Source organism: Callospermophilus lateralis, unplaced genomic scaffold, assembly GCF_048772815.1.
Source record: "Callospermophilus lateralis isolate mCalLat2 unplaced genomic scaffold, mCalLat2.hap1 Scaffold_194, whole genome shotgun sequence".
Lineage (NCBI taxonomy): Eukaryota > Metazoa > Chordata > Mammalia > Rodentia > Sciuridae > Callospermophilus > Callospermophilus lateralis.
In genome coordinates this window covers 568,206-592,126 of record NW_027512953.1, presented here as the reverse complement: position 1 = coordinate 592,126, position 23,921 = coordinate 568,206, and the positions used below count along the sequence as shown (strand labels likewise).

Sequence of the window (23,921 nt, the reverse complement as noted above, 5' to 3'; positions counted from 1 at the left end):
TCAAATTATAAATTAAACAGAAAACATTTCAATAACCATGAAATGTGATAGCTAATTAAGACTGTGTTCTTAATGGTTGATACACATAGTCTTTGATTCCCCAAATTTCAAGAAACTGGATAACCATGTGGATTTCACAAGGACACAGATATTTTGAAAAATGACAATTTTTTAATATAAAGCATGTGATTTATTGCCATCTACATGAAATCAATTTTGATCTATTCCTTCCATGGGGGTTGAAGGGAAAGGGAGGGGGCAGGGGATTAGCTAAGATGGTGGAATGTGATAGACATCCTTATCCAAAGTATATGTATGAAGACACGAATTGGGTGTCATAATACTTTATATACAAACAGAGATATGAAAAATTGTAGTATATGTGTGTAATAAGAATTGTAATGCATTCTTCTGTCATTTATTTTTTTAAAGAATCAATAAAAGAAATCAATTTTGAAATATTTTTAATAATTAAAATTTATTTTTAAAAATTAAAAATTGAATAGTAGTAAAATAAGGCATCTTTCAGTAAATTTGTGTAAGTTAATAATAAGAACATTGCTACTTTTTTGTTTCTACAGAATCAAGTACAGAAGAAAGCAAATTGATAAATTTATAAATATCATGAAAAGAATTGTAGAGAGGAACTGGAGCCAGTGGAATCCCATTTGGTTCTTGCTTGTTACACTGGAGGAAAAATAAAATAATATAAAGTCACAAAAATTTTAGCACATACTGAAAATATCCATTCAAGATAAACTTCCATAAAGCATTCATGCTGGCTTCCTTGAAACTTAATGCATAAGCAATTTTTCACTTTCAGTAAAACATGGTGTTTCTGTAATTTGAAACTTTCTTCTTTTTTTATTGGTTATTCAAAACATTACAAAGATTGCAGAATCACTTTCTTCTTTATAATGAAAATAATAATGGGTTGGGCCTGAGGTCCAATCAATAATTATCTTCTCTCACCATCCAATAGATCATATATTCATTTTTTTTCTGTGGGGAAATCCTGGACAGAGTAGAATCCTTGGACAAATTTAAATGAATGATATTCTTACTGGGAGTGTTAGCACATTTTCCTTAAATTTAATTATCTAATCCCTGATGTTACAGATAAGAAGTTGGCTATATGCAGAAACGCTGTAGGACTAGAAAATTTGGCCTGACCCTGAAGATCACTATAGCCTACTTCAAGAAACAACATTGTAAGTCAAGGAGATAATATATAGTCTATGCACACTGTCCTATTCAATTCCCATCATTTGTTGTATTTCTCTTCAGGAGACTAAAGTCCACATAGGCCCAGGGGTTAAAAAACTATATATTCCTTGCAATGTTACTTCTCTTGAGAATTGTCTCCAAATCTTTTTGACACGGGTAAAAATAACTGAGTTTATTAGGCTTCTAAGTAAGACCAATTTATTTCTTATCCTTCACTAACTACTTTTGTTTCATAGATTAAATAAAGGTATACTGGAGTTTTCTTGAGTTAAATCTACTGAATTAATAAAAAACATATACTAATGCATCATAATGAAATAATTTCTTTTTGCACTATAATTTAAAACTGAGTAAATTATATAACAGCATTTCTCACAACAAAAATTTGTGATATCTTCTCTTTTATCAGAAATGACAGATACATCTCTGTGCCCTACAATTAGCAGTGCGCTGAAAGCTTATTTGGCACCAAATTTATCCTAATGGATTGATGTGAAATGACATGCAAGTATGAATAAACCAACAAATCCAAAATTTACCCCCAATTGCAACACAAATATCCTGGTAGCAATGGGGAAAATATACTTACAACAACTCCTCTTTTTTCTAGTTCTTCAAAAACATTTTTCTTGGCAATAGAAAATGTTAGTGTCAATTGGCAGCCCCGATCCTCTATATTGGTTGGAGTAATTATATTCACAATAGGTTTCTTGGTTCCTCCTATATCTTTGTTAAAGTAAAGCTTGATCATGTATTCCAGATAACCAGTTAGCAAAATAGATTTTTTATTCAGTGCTTTTATGATCGCTTACCTAAAGATCTGGCAAATGACAAACAATCAGGTTAGCAGTATTTTAGTGATCTTCAAAGAAGCCAAAATTAAGTGTAAACCATGCATAAAAAAGGAGATGCTGACTTTTGCCCTATCGAACAAACACTCAGTTTTAGCTAATCTTTTTTTTTTTTTTTTGTAAAACATGTCCTTTTCTAAGTATTTTACCATTAAATATAAAGACAAATTTCCATGAGAGGAAAACTGCAAATATCATTTAAACAATACTTGTGAAAGAAGAAAAATTGAGTTAATAGCATATGACTTCAGAGTTATTTTATATTAATTTAATCACCAAGTAAAGCATAACTTAATGCATTCAAATATTTTGAAATTTAAACGTTTCTCTCAAAACCAGTTAATAAAATCATAATCAAAAAGACTTTTTCTAGGGCTGGGACTGTGGCTAATTGGTGGAGTGCTTACCTAGCATGCATGAGGCACTGGGTTCGATCCTCAGCACCACATAAAAACAAAATAGTAAAATAAACATATTGTGCCCACCTATTAAAAAAAGACCTTTTTTATCTTATATATGGTTTGGTTAGAAAAAAAGTGCAATATGAGATAAATATATGTGCTTATGTGAAGGCAGTGTTACCAATATTATCTGTCATTTTTAACTGATTTATTAGAAAACAAATAGTTAAATAAGGAAGCTACATTTTCTTGGACCAAGAAGCAAACAATGTCACATAATACACTTATTATTACTGAAGCATTAGGATAGTTTGTTTGTTTCTTTATTTCTTTTATTTTATAATTTTTTTCTTTGATAAACTCAAGAAGCACTGTTGTAAAAAAAGTACCATTTGCTGCCGGAGATGTCATACATTAAGATGAGTGACAAGGACCCACAATACCAAATGTTGGAACATTAGGGTAAGAATAGACATGCTTTTTTGGCTTATCTCTGAAGGTTAAATAAAGTTTAAAAATATATCCTATGCACAAGAATTGAATAGACTTCAAACACCATGATGTGCTGGCATGACACTTAATGTCCCTTTTCTGAACTATGAACAAAACTATTAAGGATATAGATAGGGTAATGTGGTGATATTTAGAGTTCCTCAAGTATTCAAATACAGTTTTTTTTGTATTTATATGTGACATGTGTGGATTGGCATTCTAATAGGGCTCAGTTGAAGGTATATATTTTCAGGAACTACACTGTTGGAGCTTTTGAATTTGGCTGAAGGAGAAGATGAGAATTGTATTAAAAGGTAACGGTTTCTTAAAAAAGTGGGGGTGGGGCAGAAAAGACAAAATGATAACATGACTCTCCAACCACACCTCAGGGACCATGTTTATAGGCCTGCAAAGGTAATCAGCTACCATTGGAGACTGATACTTTTATTTTCAGAAGGACAATTAAGATCTGGAAGCAAGCAAACTGCTTCAAGACTTAGGTGACCCAGATTTCATGGAATTTGATATGTGGTATTTCATCATTTCCTTATGTAAAGCAAAATGTAGGTAGACTTCAAACAATAAAAACTCAAGGGAACTCAATAACTTTTGGATTAACATAGTTCCAGAGGACAGGAGCAGAGCCTCACAAGGCAGGGCCCACAATAAGTCTTGCTGGATAAGTTTGGAATAAAAAAAAATATGAGATAGATAAAAAAGACTCTTAGGAGATCAACAATATGCTAAGATGTTTTAATTAATAAATAATTCTAGAAACATTTTTGGTTATACTATAGGCGCCATAAAATACAGATGGGTGTAATGAGTGAAGTGCAGTTGTCCCTTGGAATCTACAGGGGATTGCTTCCAGGATCATCCTGCATAACAAAATTCACAATACTCAAGTCTGTTGAATAAAAATCGTGTAGTATGTGCATATCACCTATGTACTTCCTCCCATATAATTTAAATGATTTCCAGATTACCTTCAGTACTCAGTATAATGTAACTGCTGTGTAACTAGTTGCAATACTGCCTTATTTGGGGACTAATGACAAGAAAACAGGAATCTGTACTTAAGCAAAAATTTTTTCATGATTATTTTCAGCTCAAGTGTGAACTCCATAGATGTAGAGTCTGTGGATATGGAGGGTTGCCTGTATAGTTACAATGATAATTAATTTGTATTCAAAGGTTTGTAAAATTTAGGTACTATTTTGCTGGGAGCTATCAGCCAAGTAGGTATGACAATTTCCTTGCCAGCGTACTCCCATGCTGTCTAGTGGAAGGACTCCTGAAAGGTGACCTTGCTCAAGGACCAGGGCGGATCCCTGTTTAGGGTGTTTCCAGTTTAGCGTAATAGGAGATTAGGGTGTTCCCTGTTTAGAATAGGGCGTATCCTGCTGCCTGAGCTCCTCTTGAGTTCTTAGGGTCAGACAGTATATTTTGGGAGACAGAAGCCCAGTGGAGGTGAATTTGGGCAGAGAACGTGGATTTCCCCAGAGCGTGTTTGTAGAAGGCCGGTGTGAGATCAGGAATAAAGAATTGCTGTTTGAATCTACAAGCTGTGTGGTGGCTCGTGATTTGTGCCCAGACAGACTGCGGCACTATTTACTTACATTTATAAAATTTTAAAGTGAGTTAGGAGATTTTGCTCTTCTAGATTACTCTTGGTAATTAGAAATCAGTTTTAAATGGCAAATAGTCTTGATTTTAACATACTGTAGAATGTATGAATGTAGAATGTTAAAATGTTAAAGAGTTGCTACTCTTTAATAAGAATATAACCTTTAATTTAATATTTTCCACATTACAACCACAACAAGGGCAAATTGTGTTTTGAAGCACTTTTAATTTTTTCTCACAGAATATAAAAGTCTATTCTGAGTCCTCACATAAAAATACTATAGAGGCTAATAGAAGTTAACAGGAAAATAAAACAAATAATCTCTTTTCTTTTTGTTTCTTGTTAATTTATGTTTTCAGTATTCAAAAAAATTTTTTAGAAAAAATTAATGTAGCTTAAAAATGTTCAGCTTATGAGAATTCTTGGCAGAGTTTTAACTACTTGGGCTATTTTGTTCTTACTGAGTAAAATAAACAGAAATCTGGAAAAGATAGATAAGATTAACTAAAAATTGTACACATAGTATGATGTTTTTAGTTGTGATACTTTTCTCTTACATTCTTAAAATTAGGTCCCTAACGCAGTGTGAAGAAACATGGTGAGTTTCTTTTTTTCTTTCTTTCTTTTTTGTGTGTGTGGGGGATTCTGATCTTCTGTGCATATTAGAAAGCACACAATGTGGAACATTTATTACTTTGTAATTTAAACATTTTACAATTTATAATGGGGAGGATTTTGAACATTCCTTTCACAAAAATAAAGCTTGACTAACTAAAGATATTTATGGTCAGAACATAGTCTTACAGTGAATGACCTTGATAGAAGGCTCTAGAGAATTAATAATTAAGTGATGACAAGTTCCATGGATGTCTATATTCCCCTTTTAATGGCTTTTAGGGTCCTTTGGTTAGGTTTAAGTTTATATATTAAAGGGAAAAAATCAGTCTTCAGAGTCTTAGAATAAAATTTTGTCTAGGTTCCATTAATGCAGTTTGGTAGGAAACTAGAGGTAGAGAAAAAGAAGAATCCTCTCTTTTTCCATAGAAGAAAGAGTGACTATTGGAGGAAATACCAGATTACTGCACAGGCCATACCAAAAAGACAGTGTATAAAAGAAAATTTCTAGTTGTCTGAAAAATTATTTGTAAAGATAAAGAAAATCAGATAAAATCATGTTATTTTCTAGTCTTTCTATGATATGTCTTGGTGTCTTTCAGATTGTAACTCATCTTCCTGATACAAACTTGCAGAGTAAATTGACATTTCACTTTGTTTTAAAATGTTGTTTCTTTGAGAAACACTTTTTTTCCTAAGTAGATATTATAAAGCAACTAAAATATTATGAATTACTAAGATATTTACTTAAAAATATCTGTCTGAAAAATCTTGTCACTGGGTGTGTAATCCAATTTAAAAAAAAAAAAAAATCTGCCCCAAAGTGAAAACAGCTCATGCCCCATCAAGTGGTCAACCTGAGTAGGTGCTTTCTAAGTTGTGATGAAATGAATATAAGGCAATTGTCATTGTCATAGTGGTGAACTTGAATAAAAACAAAGGAACTTGACATTGCCATCCAGTGGTCATAATGAGAAACTGCCATGAGTATTTGACAATTAGGGCATAGAAGGGATTTGGAAGTCTTTATTCAGTCACTCATTTGATTCTGGTATTCTCCACAATTTGATTTCCCAAAATATCATGAGCTTGATGATTTTAAGAGGCACTGAAGAAAAAATAAAAGCCTTATTTGAATAGCTATGTATACAAAACCTCTATTAGAATAGGTATGTACATTTACATCAAATATATTTTACCCAAATATTTGTATATACAATATATAATTTAATTAATATGTGTATTAAGATTGTTAATCATATAGCATAAAATTATTAACAATCTATATTTATGCAAATAAATTGAATCTGTTCCTAAATAATATCAAAAAAATTAGTTTGGTTTATATACATATATATATATATATATTTCTATTTTCATGTGTGTGTATATATGCATATATATATATATATATATATATATATATATATATATATATATATATATATATAAAACTTAACTCATTATGTAAATATTAATTTATGGTGAAACTAAATTTAAATAAAATATTAATTTAAAGGACCATATTAAGTCACAATAGTATAGATTGTATAATGGCATAGAAGGCTCAGGAAAGCAAGAACTCTGTCTAATGAGGAAATCATACAGAATTCTTGATTTACTCTAATATTATTATTTTATAAAAGAGAACAAAAATTTATTTATTTTTTAATTTGATGTTTTATAATAATTTATATATAATAGAATTCATTTTTCTAATTATTAATAACTCCTCTCACCTAAAGGTAAGTCATTTATAGCTTTGTCACCACTCACTTTGTCAGTTCAATGGCTCACAGAAGTAGAAGAAACAGAATCCCCAGAAATCCAATCATGCCTGGCACATAAATATTTTCTCAATGAATACATGCTGTTTGAGTGAGTTACTGAAGAATTAAATGCTGAACACTAAATTATTTATATATAGAGAGAAGGTCAAATAACTTATTCAAATTCACACAGATTTTAAGTGGAACCAAAATATATGTCTCCTTAGCTAAATTCCATTTAGTGTTTACTACATTCCAACAATGTGCCAAGCACTGAGTCTGGGGCAGAAAATGTAAAAGACAGGTGCAATCACCATATAGTCACCTTTCCAATAGGAAGATGCTGCCTTTTGTCCTTCATTTATGTAAAGTGTACATTTATAATCTTGCTTATTAGCAGAAAAAAATACTACAACCTGTGGCAACCAGGTAAGGAGAAAAAGTAAAGACAGGAAAGACTGACATACAAATCTCTTACCTCCAAACTAGCATGCAATGAACAGACCAACAAAATGGGAGGATTGGAAATATAGAATCCACTGACCCCAGGGATTAACTGCAGTTCTGAAAAGTTAATATCATGTCTTTATTAAAGAATATGCTTTCAAGAGGGTCAACAAGACAAGAAAAAACAGTAAAATATTAGGACTTAAATATTTTTATTACTCAGAGGGAATGCCTAAGATAAGAAACTTAATGGAGTGAAAATATTGGCATATTTTCTTTTCATTGGCAATTCCCATCTCTCCTGTTCCTACCTTCTCAGCAAACTACCAATCAATACAGCCCTTATATACAAAATGAATGTCGTGTATTAATCTGAGTGCAGTAGCACATGCCTGTAATTCCAGTTAGTCAGAGGAGGCTGAGGCAGAAGCACACCAAGTTCAAGGGCAGCCTGGGCAACAGGGCAAGATCCCATCTCAAAAACAAACAAAGCAAATAAACAACAAAAATAACCTCTTCTGGTAATTTTCTACTGACTCTCTCCTCTGCCTGTCTTCCAAACTTCCAAGCCAATATTCCTGTTCACCCCATGCTTTGATTTTCTGTCATGGAGCAATGTCTTTCTTCCCCTTCCCCCTCCCCTCCTCCTCCTTTTGTTCAGTACCTGGGATTGAAACTAGGGGCATTCTACCTCTGAGCCATATCTTGGTCCTTTTTATTTTTATATTTCTGGAGCAGGCTCTTGCTAAGTTTGCTCTGACTGGCATTGAAGTTGCGGTCCTCCTGCTTCAGCCTCCTAAGTAGCTAGGATTATAGGCATGACTGAAAAAGAATATCAAGATATGAATGCTATGTAATTATAATGTCACCCAAAATGAATAATGAATAAAATAGAAAAATGAATAAAATAAACTGCAAAGTTTACTTTGAACTCCAGGATTATTAGGTCAAGTAGCTTACTTAGGAAAAAGAGGAGAACTAAGGGGAAAAAATTTGCCTAAGTATGAAATATTGGAAATATTAATTGATAAAAGATATTATTCCAGTTAGAATAAGTACAATAAATTGTAGCAAGCTAAATCCAACAGGGTAAGATGGCTAGGAAGAAATAAAACTAAAACTAAGTAAGACCAAGAAAATATTAAAAAAAATAAAAGGTCTTTAAAAATTCTTTTAATCTGGGGCAAGTTTAACTGTGACCCCTAGGTCAAATCCAATCTACCACCTATTTTTTAAAATAAAATTTTTTTTAGAACATTGGCATTACTATGGTTTGATTCTGTAATGTACCCCAAAGTTTCATGTATTTAAGACTCAGGATTCAGTTGATGATGCTTTTGGGAAGGGTGGGACTGAGTTGGAAGAGGTGGGTCACCAGGGATATTTCTTTGAAGTTTATTTTGTCCCTAACCTCTGACACACTTTCTTTCTCTGCTTCTAGATCACCACGGGTGAGCAGCTTTGCTCTACCTGCTATTTGACCATCATATCCTGCCTCACCACGGGCCCAAAATTCATGCAACCAGCTAACCATGGATCAAAAGCTCTGAAACACTGAGTCAAAATAAATCTTTTCTCCTTTAACTTGCTCTTCTCAGTTATTTTGTCACAAGGATGGAAAGTTGATGAATATAATCAAAATCATTTATCTGTGCATATCTATGGTTGTTTTAGCTCCACAATGCAGAGCTGAATATTTTCTCAGAGACAAATATAACACAAAAAACTTAAAATTTTTCCTATCATGTCTTTTGTGATAGAAAATGTTTTTCCTTACTTAATCAAATTTCTTTATTTACTGATAAGAAAACCCATCTCAAAGAATTAAAGAATTTAAGTAACAGTCATAACAGAGCTAATCATTCAACAACCACATTAAAAAAAATAAAAAGCTTTCATGATTTAATTAAAGTTGCCCTCTGGGATCCTTTGTATCCTAATTGTTGCAAATTCAAATATATACATAGGTTTGGAAGCACTCTGAAATATTTAGTTTACAATGAATTCTCAAAGCACTTACAATGCTTTCTGTATTCTATATGACTAAAAATAGGGTCACTTAGGAAATAAAATTGGGCACTCTTTGAGACAAATATACAGCACAGTTTTATTTTTATTCACTGGGGTTAACATCATTCTTTGGTACATGGCAAAAGCCATAAAAAGTATTTGGAAAAACAGGGTAAAAATATGATCATATTTAAAAGTACTGCTATATGCTATTTGGTTTACAGTTTTGAATTTGACTTACCCTTAAACAAGAGCCTAAAATAGATATTATTCATATTAGGCATGTGGAACAAAACAGCAAGGACACAAGATGAATACTGTGATTTGCAGCATCACAAAACTATTACACAGTAAAGACCCAAGACTCTCTGGGTCTGACCTTGAGTACCCAATTCCCTCTTGTTCCCACTGCTTGATGGTTTGGGCACTCCATATTGAGAGGATCTGATCAAGCCACATGGGCCATAAGTTAAATTTCATTTCCTTTTATCTCTCTACAAATGAATAGGCTCAAAATTATGCTAAAATCTATAAACACTCTTACACACTGAAAATGTCATTTCTTATTTTAAAAAATCTCAGTGACATTTTCAAAGTGCAATTTCCATGGGGTATGTATATTATATATGTTATACACATAGATGAAAATTAAAATGAAGTTAAAATAAAGTGACTTATGAAATAAAATTGAATATACTTACTGTTATCCATTTTAAATCTGGTGCTGAGTTCATGGCCAAACCATCCCACTAACCTAAAATATAAGGTACCCATTAGATGTTTTGGCCTACACAAATGGTTATTACTTTAGGAATCAGCCAGCATATTAAAATCACTTATGTTTTAAGTTATGAAATATTTAAACAGATAAAAGGTAAATGATAGAAGAAGGCAAGGTTGTCAAAAGTAAGGATAAATCAATTTAATTTTTATACGGCAAATCATCTATTTAATGTAGTTTTTTCTTAGTTAAAATGACTCGAAATGTTAAGGAGTATGTTAATTTCAAAATAAAGTTAAAATCACAATAAGGTAAAACATTAATATAATATTTTCACAATCTTTAAAGAGAAATGGTAGCTCCAAAGCACTATTTACTCATTGGTATTCTAAAACGAAAGCTCTAAAGAAATTGATTACTTTCATATTGTTAATAAAAATGTTAAGGCCAGGCCTGGTAGTGCATGCCTATAAGCCCAGAGGCTCCTGTGGCTGAGATAGGAGGATTGTGAATTCAAAGCCAGCCTCAATAATGGCAAGGTGCTAAGCAATTCAGTGAGTCCTTGTCTCTAAGTAAAATACACAATAGGGCTGGGGATGTGGCTCAGTGGTTGAGTGCCCCTGAGTTCAATTCCTGGTTCCAAAAAAGAGGTTAATTATCCAAACACAAAATACACAATATGTAGGAACATCAATACTTTGGTATTGCTAGATGGTAGATAAAGAACAATTCATAACACTACATCTCAGAACAATTCAGGAAATTGAAATAAATCAGTGAAAAAATTGAAAAATTTATTAAACAAGAAAAACTGAAACCAAATAATGAGTAAATTAAGAAAAGTCAAAACTGATTGTTCCAAATAACAAATAACAATTATGTTGATACATAGATCAAATTTCAGTTGTGGTGGGGGAGAGATGTCAGTTAATCAAGATAATACAATTGTAAGCATGAAGTATAAACATTTTATGGAGGGAAAAATCACAAAATAGGGAAAAGATGAATATCATAAAAATTATATTAATTTTAAAAAACTAAATAAAAATAGTACTGTTAAAATATAATACTAAATATTCAACTTAATTCTAAAATGAGAGAAAATCAAAATCAACAGATAGTAATAGAAGCAGTAGAGAAAAATCACAAACATCTAAAACTCCTAAAATTAGGTGGTCTCATAGAGAAATTCTACCTAAACTTTTCAGTTAATCCCAATGCTTTTAAAAAAATATTTTTATTAGTTTTTGATGGACCTTTATTTATATGCTCATATGTGGTGCTGAGAATCAAACCCAGTGCCTCACACATGCTAGGCAAGTGCTCTACCACTGAGCTACAACCCAGCCCAATTCCAATGTTTTTAAAATTATTTCAGTGCACAGACAACAAAATACAAATCAAAACAGTGTTATAGAAAAAATTAGCATACTTGTGATACTCATATTAATGTTAATATTAAACCATTTTAGAATTGCACATATTTAAAAATATAAGCTAATTTTGAGAATATTAATATAAAATCTTACATAAAATATTAGCAATCAGATTTTAACAACACATTAAAATAATTATACATTATGAACAGTGGAGTTAATATCAGGCATACAAGAGTAGCTCTATACTAGCAAATTTATTATTATGCAATTTATTATATGTGTTAGAGAAAAATCATAGGGTTATCTCCACAGACCCTATAAAGACATTTACACCCTTTCAGAACAATTTTTAATTAAAAAATTAAAGAATATAATAATGGAAACTACCTATCTCAAACCTTAAAGTCAAACTTAGCCACGAAATACCAAAGGTACTTTTGTTAATAAGAAGAATTTACTTAAAGATGCAAAAAATAAAAAGAGGAAGCAAATTATTACCATTTTCAAACTATGTAATTTTGTGCCTGCCATGAACAAAAGGATAATTTAATGTTGCATTTTGGTATAAAATAAAAATGAAAAATTGAATTTAAAGTCACTACCAAGAAATGTTTAAGACTTACATCTTAAACAAACAAAATCTTGAGTAACATTCAACATTAAGAAAAAAAGTTAATTATCTTTAAATTAATGTATACCTTTAATATGATCCAAGTAAAAATGAAAGTATATTTTTGTTTATTGTTTTTTACTTATAACTATAGAGAAATGGATTCTAATATTATATGGAAAAAAACAAAACAAAAGATATAATAAGAATTCCATAAAACCATAAGAACAATGGAGGGATATATTTCTACAAGGTGCTAGTATTTAGTAAAAATGCTAATTCAAACATTGTGGTGTTGTGTTAACAAATCCAATAATATGCAGTCGTTTGTACTAACAGCTCTAAGGGGAAACTTGGTATTGTTTCCATAGATCAATGAATAAGAAGAAAATAATGTCAAGCAACAGTCTATTTAAAAAATCATTTTCAATTTTATTGCCATGTATTAGCTAATCTTCTAGGTATAAAAAGACCTAGATATAGTATTCAGCCATAAGAAAGAATTAAATCTTGACATTTTCTGCAACGTGGATAGACCTGGAGAACATCAGGCAAGTAAAATAAGCTGAATACAGTACCATATGATATCACTCATTTGTGAAATATAAGAAACTGATTTCAAAGTGATTGAGAGAACAATGATGGTTATTAGAGGCTGAGAGTACAGGGAAGGGAGAGATGAAAAAAAGTTAATCGATAGATACTCAGTTATCATGAGGCAGGAGCAAAAAGTTCAGATGGCTGTGTACTGCATACCTTAAAATACTAATTAAAAGATGTTGAACATTCTATCCATAAAGAAGTAATATCTATTAGAGAAGACAGATATGTTTAACCTGATTCATGATGTATACATGAATCAAAGTGTCGTACCCCACTAATATGTACAATTTTTGCACTTTTACATATCAGTTAAAAAACAGAAATGAAAAAAATATCTTAAGATTTGCCTTATGACAACACCCAAATATAGGCCAAAGATCTAAATATATCACTTATTGAAAAGAAAAATGACTCTTAAAATTTAAAAAGAAAAATCATCAACCTACTCATGATAAGAATACAAGCTGAAACTACATTGAGAAAACATTGTTCATCTCTAAGATCGACAAAAAGTCAGAAGTTTGATTAATATGCTCCATTGGTATGACTGTGAGAAAAAGGAAAATTCCAGCATATTATTATGAGAGTATAACTGGATGCCTTCCTGTGGGAAACAAATGAATAAAGCCATAAAAGTGATAAATACATAACAGTTAACCTGGAAAATTCATGTTTTGGAATTTACTCTGGAGAAGTACTTACAGAAGTATGAGGTGAATTATGTGTTAGTAGTCACTGCATCTTTTTAGTGATAATCCAGGATTGAAAGGAAACTACATTGTCTTTACTCGGAGGCTGATTTTATAAACTGTGGTAATTTTGTATAATAAATACTATGCAATTTTAGGTTAAAAGTGAATGAGTAGGAAAGGTGTAGAATAGAACATATTATATCATTTGTTCATACTGAATAATTGTTGCTTTATTTGCTTTCCTCTTTCTTCCTCAGCTACAATATAAACTCAGGAGCTCAGAGACTTACCTCTTGGTACTTATTTGTAGGAAAAGTAAGAGTGATGATGGGATGTCATATGACAAACAGTTGACAGGTGAAACACAAATTAGGACAACTAAGCCAACCTGGAGATGGACAGGGAGCAACCGTCAGGACCTTATCCACTATCTGTGTATGTTTTAGAAAAAGGGGAAGGACTCTCTCTCCTCCTTTTGCTACACAGTCAGAGCAGCATGTACAAGGTTCCAGAGCTGAGAAAGGGCAAGCAACTTTGGTAGTTAAGTGACCTTCCCAAAACCGATGACTGCTGCCTAGCACGTGCAATGTCCTTGCTTTGAATATCAGCACCACAAAACAAACAAGCAAAAATGTACACTCCTTCCAAAGAAGACTTCTCCATGTTGTATAAATGGCAATTATGCCACCCATGAGAAATGTAGTCAGTATGTATTGAAGAAAAATTAATTGAAATACATCCAATAATTTCTAAAAATTGCTTTTAAATTTTTAAATTAGTCAAACTATAAAAGCAGAATTATCCAGTTTTTTTTTAATCGTTGTTGTTGTATATTTAGCAGCTAAGTCAGAACTTTCTCAAGTGTAATATAATATGTACAGAAGCTCATATAATTCCTTGAACTTCTTCATTAGGATAAAGGAGGAGAAAAATATTATGATTAAATTCTTCATATGAGATTTTGAAGATAATTACAATGGATATTAATTTTGAAAATAAGAATTAAAAGTCAGAAATAAAATGTATCTGATGTTTTTCTGATAATGATTTATTTATTTATTCTTTCTGGTAATAATTTATAATATCCATGTTCACATAGAACATTATAAATTTATACTGTATACATAGAAGAAAGAGCTTTATAATCCTATTGAAATAACCAAATTGTTTTCTAGTTTACATATTTTTTAAAGAGAGAGAGAGAGAGAGAGAGAGAGAGAGAGAGAGAATTTTTTAATATATCTATATTTTTTTAGTTTTCGGCGGACACAACATCTTTGTTTGTATGTGGTGCTGAGGATCGAACATGGGCAGCAGGCATGCCAGGCGAGCGCGCTACTGCTTGAGCCACATCCCCAGCCCTAGTTTACATATTAACACTGAAAGATGCTTCTATGAGAAAAAGAAAATTGAATTTTGCCTGTAGAGGAGATCTTGCCTCAGATGTGAAGAACTGTTCTTTCCTTCTAACTGAAATGATCTTGTAACTTTGTAAAGTTTAATATTAGAGCCACTAACTTAATACTTTATATATATATATATATATATATATATATATATATATATATATATATATATATATATATCCATTTGCATTTTCAGTTTCAGGGCAAGCTTTATTTTCAATGTTAACTTGACAAATATTTCAACAGATGGAGCTTTGAGAAAAAGGTATATTCTAGAATTAATTGTTGTTTAGATTGATAGGCAAATAACAGGTTTTGAGTGATCTGGAGAAAAAAATAAAGGATGTTAAAAGTATTTCAGATATGAAGAAATAGGCAATTTGGAAATTGAAAAATATAAATTTAGCATTATTATAATTTTTCATATTTTAAAAAAATAAATTTTTAAAATTTGTTAAAGAGAAATATTTCTTCTAGTCACGTATTAAAAAAAATACAGGACTGCATACATAATGCTTTCTGTGGAAACAGATATACCTCTTGGCAATTTCTTTTTTTTTTTCTATTAATCTGAGGCAAAAATGGTAACTGAGACAAAGCAGGGAAAAAAAACATAGCGACACAATTCTTTTTCCTTTTATGTTCAGTGGGATCAAAACAAAAATTGGAAGAGAGATTTCAATCTTCTCTATTTAGTAAACTTTTCTTTCATATTTGTGTGTTCACTGAAGAACTGGGTATTTGTCATTTCAGTTTGTGGAGTGATATTAAAAATTCAAGAGCATGAGTTATGATGGCTGCTGGTGTATCTAACAGAAACATCAAAGACCTGGTGTTCCAACACTGTATCACAGGAGGAAATAATAGCTTGCTTTTGAAAATAGAAGATGACATGTTCATAAACCAAATATGAAATAAACAAGGGACTGCACAAAGGGGGAGATGTGTTATTCTTAGAGAAAAACCTCATAAATGATTTCTCAACTGAGGCCACATCATCGTTTTTTAGGCTTTATTTACTAAAGCTGTGAAAGTACTTGAACTACATTTTAAATGTGCAAATACAATATGATTATGTAGAAGGGAAGAATTTCAAAGTTGTTTACCTCATAATTTGATGTTGGTATTTCTCTTTTACACTGATTCACTAAAGACATTATATTTTTCTTTCCAATGGCAAAGGACATGAGGAGACCCCGGGACCCTAGCCCAGCTCCACTGAAGCTAATTGTTTGTTGTCCATCTCCTTTCCAGACACTCACAGCATTTGGATCTATTACCCTAGGAAGGAAATTATATAATCCCACAGAGCATTAAGGAATGGTCTGGCCAATTAGATTATTGGTTCTCATGCCCTTAAGAAATTTTATTCCAAAGGCATGATTAAGCAATGTTCTTGAGCAGCTAACTGCTAAGGGAAAAAGAACAAAAACTAACAAAGGTTTTCTGGGAAATGAGCACAAAAGATTTCTTGTATTCTAGCTTAATCTTGGCATAATAACAACTTAAAATAGATGTCATTTTCATAATTTCAGATTTCAGAGAAATAAGGATTAAAGAACTTGTGTGACTCCTCCAAAGGGACACAGCTAACAAAACTCATGATGAACAGGAACACTAACCCCAAGCTAGGAGCTGTGGTTGATATAATATTTTCAGAAGGAAGTTGAATGAAGTCTCAAAATAAGTATCTGAACAAGCCAGTAAGCAGGTTGAAGAGGAGATGCTCAATCTCTGGGAGCCGAGTAGAGGAGAAGACATAAATGGCAGACTTCGATAAAGCAAAATAGTTAATAATGGTAAATTAGGGAGGGTTTGTTTTTTTAACAAGGATGATTTTTTATAGTTTATGCTCTTAACTAAATCACCCTTCTTTCCTGAGGACTATTATATTTTTCTATATTTCTTTAATTACTTCTCTAGAACAGTTAATAGGACCCCTGACTAGAAGCCAGCTACCCCTACCACAAGAATCTAAGGTCTTTTGGGTGGGTGTGTGGCTGGGGGTAGTGGGCAATTTAAACAGGCATTAACTCAGCATAAGTGTGGTGGGCAGACTCCTAAGGAGCTCCCATCCCTGTCTCCTGGCGTTTGGGCCTTTGTGGAACAACTGTCCTCTTGACCAAAAGCAGAACCTCGGACTCCACACCCATGAAGCAGAGTAAAGGAGGACACTTTGAGCTAGAAAGAATGAAGAAAAAGGAAACGGGGTCAAAGCTAGATGTATGATATTGAACTATACCTAAAAAAGACAGAGATGCTGACATATTCAACCAGGAAGGAAATATGAACTCGGCAGTTTAAAGTCCTGAAAGAAATGAACACAGAAACTCAGGAAGATAAGATGTTTCAGTTTCATCAATGTGAATACTAATTTATTTTAGTTTAGTTTATTTTGGGGGTATATGGGGTTGAACTCAGGGGCACTCAACCACTGAGCCATATCCCCAGCCCTATTTTGTGTTTTATTAAGTAACAGCATCTCACTGAGTTGCTTAGTGCCTCGCTGTTGCTAAGACTGGCTTTGAACTCCAGATCTTTCTGCCTCAAGGGGGAAGTGAAGTAAGAAAAATAGAAGAAAATAGCAGCTCTCTATAGAGACTTTGTTTCAAACATAATTCTCTATTTATAAGTAGTAAATAGGATCTCAAAGATAATTCTCTATTTATAAGTAGTAAATAGGATCGTATCTGCAAACCAGGATAATAATACAGTTTTCTTTATAATAGGACTGAAATATTAATATCTTGATATGACAATGATGTCTTTCTGCCTCAAGGGGGAAGTGAAGTAAGAAAAATAGAAGAAAATAGCAGCTCTCTATAGAGACTTTGTTTCAAACATAATTCTCTATTTATAAGTAGTAAATAGGATCTCAAAGATAATTCTCTATTTATAAGTAGTAAATAGGATCGTATCTGCAAACCAGGATAATAATACAGTTTTCTTTATAATAGGACTGAAATATTAATATCTTGATATGACAATGATGTCATTAAATTCAGCAGTCAGAGCAATTAAATATATTTTTAAAAAAAACCCTCAAATCATAGATGCAAATTCTTGCATAGTTTTCTGTCATATGGTGCTCAAAAAGAAGGGATAGAGGGTTTTTCATATTCTAACTGCTATAAAGTAATAGGATCATTGGTGGCCCACTAGCTTTTATTGAATGATTTTTTCTTCATTTGATTCTTTATTCTGATGTATAATGTTAATAACTGCCTTGTTATTTTAATCACTGGTGGTATCCATTTTTTAATCTTAATGAAATTCTAAATGTTATTTCTTCTGGAAAAATTTCAACTTCCTAAGATTAATTGCTATACATTTTCACTTGATAAAAAGAAATTCAACCATCTAAACCATGTACTCTAACAAGAAGGTGCCATTTTTATCTTATTAAAATTTGCTTTTTTTTCCCAGAAACTCCTGTTGGATATACAATTCTTGGCCTGTCTTCTTTGATGTGCAGTATTTTCCAGGTTATTCAGCATATTTTCATGAACAACATCAATGATATAATACTTTTAATTTAAGTGGTCATGATAATATATGGTAAACTAGCTGGAAGTTTTATAAAATATTATTAATTTAAATAAAATTAGGAAAAAGAATTCTATTTAGTAAAACCACATGTGAAAGAGATCAAGTCTGGCCCCCAAATTATCTTTCTATGGAAGAGAGCAAACAGCCCGAACTTGGGTGATTGATGACTCCCCAAATATTTAACCAAACTCTTATAAAACAGGCAAACAGGTTGCAGTTTTATTTCCCTGATTTAGCTTATTTTAGTTGTTTAGTGATTTTGAAAGCAGCAAAACCAAAAATCAACGGAGCTTTCATTCTAAGTCAGACACTACTCTAAGCAGTCACTCCATCTTTAAAATACTCCTGTGAAGTAGAAACTAGTATTCTCCTCATTGTAAAGATGAGGAAGTGAGACTCCAGTAGCTTGATGTGTAGCCTAAGATTCCTCAGTTATTAGTTGTTGAAGCCCAACTGTAGTGATTGACCCTAAATATCAGAATATTCACATAAAATGCAAAGTCATGTAGGGCAAGCATTTTCAATGCCCTGGTAATTCCATGGAAACAACATCCAGGACAGGCTAAGTGCTGCACTTAGAATATTGAGGGGGGAGAATGCCAGACTGTTGACACAATTTAGATGGCAGAACTCCCACAATCTTTTTAGTATGAACAATGTACCCTCCTAAAATAAAACCTGCTCTTTGGACCTTCTTTGTTCTTCCAGAATCTCTGTAGTCAATTCTCTTTCTTCAAAATGGGTAAATCTAGATGTGTGATCTAGTGAACTTGAATAAGCATGGTCTTCCGTAGGTTATACCTTCAAGCCTACTAAAGGAAATGAGGACTGTTTAAAATCTTTCAAAAACAAAACAAAACAAATACATATAAGTATTTCAAGATACATTCACTCAAAAGGTACCACATTTAGAACCTAGGAAAACATTCAATTCATTATGAGCCCTCTACTTGGAATGTAGAGAAAGCAAAATCAAAACAAAATAGAAATGTAATCTAAACTGAAACCTTAGCATGGTTTACACAACAACAGCAACAAATCTCAATGTTATAACCTAACAATGCAGAATGAGAAAACTAAATTAGTTCTAAGTAGCTATTATCATAACAAGCTTAAATCATTCCTAAAAATTGAAAATAAACAATAATAATCAAGATATAATCTCCTTGAACTTGGAAAAGAAATTCAATTTTTTTTAATCAAAGATTGAAAACCAAGCAGGAATTTAATTTACTTCGAATGGGGATAATTAACAAAATTTTGCGAGAAGTGAGGTGCTAGAAGACAGCCAGTAAATAAAAAGTAAAGATCGTGATATTCTTTGTGTTCTTTGAACATCATAAATTACATAAAAGGAGTTGCAAATAAATGTTAAATCAACAGTATGACTTGTTATAAAGGCATCTTTGAGGCATCACCAGATTCAGTTACAAAATGAAACAGCCAATCTTGATCTCCTCAACAAACCTTTAATGGCCCAACTTTTGGCATTAGTTTTAAATCTTTTATGCACTGAATTAAATTATCTTTTAAACCCCTCACCTTTGCTCACCCCAAACCTCAACAAAACTAAACAACATTCTAGTTTTTGTTACTTATATTAGAATAAACATCTAGTTCATCATTGGGGCAAAACTCAAAATGTGATAAAACCAGATATTATTTAAGAACATATTCAAGAAATGCTAATTTCATGAAGTCTCTTAACTTGACATTTTATGACCACACACTTAATAATTTCTGTGTTTAAGAATGAGAGCATGACTAGAAGTCTTTCTTTTTCCACTCTCTTCTCTCTCTGTCTCAAGGTCACAACTTAAAAGTAAATAGAATAGTTTTACCACTTTCACAGCTTTTTAAATGTGTTGAATCAGACAAATTGTTATAGCACTACAAAATCATGGAACATGTGAGTACAACATAATTGTTTAACCTGAATATAAACAAAATCTGCATAAATATTTAAGGATAAGTAAGAATGTCTGTCATTCTAGCATCTTCTGTAGCTAACTTCAAATAAACTACTCATCAAATCATCATGTTTCATGGAGTCCAAAATTCTACAAAGTTTGTTTTCTTCAAAGAATAATCATAAATTTACTAATTAAAATATTTTTAAAAATATTCTTCTTATTATTATTTTTTTAACCCGGGGAGACTTTATCACTGAGCCACATCCCCAATCCATTTGTTTTGTTTTGTTTTGTTTTTGAGACAGGGTCTCACTAAGTTGCTGTGGGTGGCCTTGAACTTCCAATCCTCCTGTCTCAGCCTCCTAGTCCTTAGGATCACAGATCTTCATCAGTGAGTCCAGCTATATTCTTAATTTTCATGGTAAAAACATTGGCAGGTTGATTTAAAAAATATCTACATGCAAAGAGATACCTGCACTCCTATGTTTATTATAATGCTATTCACAGTAGCTCAGGTATGGAATTGGCTGAAATGGCCCATGATAAAGAATTGTCCATGAAAAAAGAAAATATACACAATGAGATAGTATTTGACAAAAAAAAATAAAATTTTGTCATTCATGGTAACATAGATGAAACAGGAGGATATTATGTTAAATGGAATAAGCCAGGCACAGAAACACAAATACAGCATGATCTCATACATGTGTAAATGTTAGAAAAGTTGAGCTCATAGAAGGGAGAACAGTATAGGCTTATAAAAGTAAGGAATAAGGAGAATAATTGGAGTGTGAATGATGAGTATCCAACTAGTTAGATTGGAAGAAACATTCTGGTGTTTTACAATACACAGTGTTTCTATAGTCAATTAGAAATGCATTGTAGTCAGAAGAATGGGATCCTAATTTGAATAAGTTATACTTCATGGATGTATAATATTTCAAAATACATTCTACTGTCATGCATATCTTAAAAAGAACAAAAGAAAGAAAAATGAAAAAGAAACAGAAAGGAATGCATTATAGCCAGGCAGAGTGGTATACCTGGAGTCCCAACACACAGGAGCTGAAGCAGGAAGATCACTTGAGTGCAGAAGTTCCAGACCAGTCTGGAAAGCATGGTAAGACATTGATTAAAAAAATACAAGTATTGTATTCTTCAAAATAGTCAGAAAAGAAGATTTTGGAATGCTTCACCACAAACAATAGGAGGTTAAAGTGAGAAATATGCTAATAACACTAACTTCATCTTAACACATTGTATACATGAATCAATCACACTGCATCTCTTCAATATGTATAATTATTATGCAGCAAAATAACAAAGCACATCCACATTAATAAAACAGAGATATATAAAAGGTACCTTTCTGTACATGAGTAAAGCAAAAAACTGAGTATGTCAGAGTTTGGGATAAAGTTTTCTGAACACATTTTAGGAAAGTAAAGGGAGAATGGAGAGAGTCATCACAGCCACAGATATGGCCAGTGGCAGGCGGATTCCAACCTTAACCTGATGCTTTACTTTTATCACTTGAGAATCACAAAGTTTAAAAGTTAAAAAAGATAATTTCAGAATGATCTATTTTTTTTTTCCATAAGCAAAAACAGACTGGAAAGATGAAGAGTGCTGAATTTGTAATCTTTTTTTTTTCCATACAAAGAGTGGCTCCCCTTTGTCCTTAAGATAAAACTAAAATTCCCTTCTTGGAACATAAGAACCTTAAAGTTCTGCCCTTGCTTAAGATGCATGTGAAACCACCTTGTCTTAGTCCCCCACTCTTCCCTGTTCCCCCAGAGTCTGAGTTAACAGTACGTCTCCAGTCAGCATAAATGCCCCCACCTTGGCAAAATTAACCAGCTTTTCTCTTGCCTTGGAATGCTCACACTGAGTGGTAAGTTCCAGAATGAGAGGGTTCATTTGTCTTCAATGATTTCTTGCCTACTGTTCTGCCCATAGTAGATGCTTAAGAAAAACATTTCATAGTTATTAAATAAGTATATGATATAGGACTTATGACTTAGTATTCTTTTGCACAAACATCAAATTCATCTTTATTCTCTCATTCTTGTCCCTCTATCCAAATTTTTCTCTATGCCCTTTTCATTCAATTTCCTAATAACTGTCAACTGTAATGCTTTCTCCATCCCATATGCCATTACTGCATTTTAGATAGTGAGCATTTCCCTTTTCTATTATTGCAAAGATCCATCAGTTAACTGACATTCCAATTCTATTCTTTTTTTACATTTTAATATTTTATTTACTTTTTAAAAATCATGGTAAGAACATGTAACCCCATCCTCCTGACAAATTTAAGTGTACAACACTGTGTGAAACTACAGGCACAATATTGTAAAGCTCTCCAGAATGTAATCAACTTACATAAATAAAACTTCATCATGTTTCTATTTTTGAACTCTGCAAAGATTGCTATATATCTCAGAATAGATTCAGAGTCCTACCACTTCTCCTCACCTCATCTGCTACCCCTCTGCTTTGAACTCATCTCTAGCCTGTTATCCACAATAGTGCTTTGGCTGGTCTTCCAAAGTCCACTCCTAACCCTCTTACAGTTTATTCCCAACAGAGCCCCTGGTGTGATCATTTTAAAAGTTTTATGTCAGGGTCACTCTTCTGTCAACATAGGCAATGGATTCAAGTCTCCATATTGCCAACCAAGGGCTTGCATCATTTGCATGCTTTTATCTCTTGTCCATCTGTCTCCAGCTCTTTCAATCTATTGCAGCTTGTGGATATGCTTTTCTTCAAGCATCCAAGATGTACACTTGTCTTAGAATCTTTGATAAAATGCCTCTTCTAACCAAAATTCTTTCCACAGGTAAATGCTTCACCCTCTTTTTCTTTTCTTCACGTTTTCATCTGATTCTTACTTTCTCAATGTGATCGTTCATGAATGCCTTTTTAATATTGCACATTGATAAGCATGTCACATTGATAAGCATGCCACTAGTATGTTCTGATACTTCCTTTCCCCCTTATACTTTAAAAATCATCTATAAGACGTACTGATTTTTCAGACATCATGTTAGAGACTCTATTTTGTGTGAGTGTTTTTGTTTTTTTTTTTTTTTTGGTATATTCCAAATGACTTAAAAAAATTCCTGGAGTGTTATAATAGATGCTCAATAAATATATCTTTAATGAGTGTAAATGTTGCACAGGGGCATTATGAAACTGTGATTTCAAGAAATAAAACTCAAAATTCTTCGGCAGCATATAGTGAAAATATCAACTTCTTTCATGAACAACATTTTAGACTTATTTGCTCTTTCTTTTTGTTTGATCCAAATTCTGTTTTCTATTATTAGCCAAAGTGATCGATAATCAATCCAATTTGTATAACCAAATGTAAACTAATGTGGGTTTGAGTATAATGGAAGTCTGCTTCTGGCAAGCATTCAGTATGGTAGGGTTTGGGCTTGGTTGCATAGCTACATAAATTCCCTGGTAAAATTCTTCAGCCATGACTTCATGACAGGGCATTAATGTTCTTAATCTATCTTTGCAGTGAGTAGAAAAGTTGGGAAAACAGAGAAACACTTGCTACACTTCAGTAGATATTGGAGTTCAGAAATAACAGCAGTT

At 32.3% G+C, this 23,921-nt stretch overlaps 1 pseudogene; it reads right to left on the bottom strand.

Annotated features, from left to right (window-relative positions):
* Positions 1 to 561: 561 nt before the first annotated feature.
* Positions 562 to 23,921, bottom strand: part of LOC143640355 (kynureninase-like) — a 75,903-nt pseudogene continuing 52,543 nt past the window's right edge.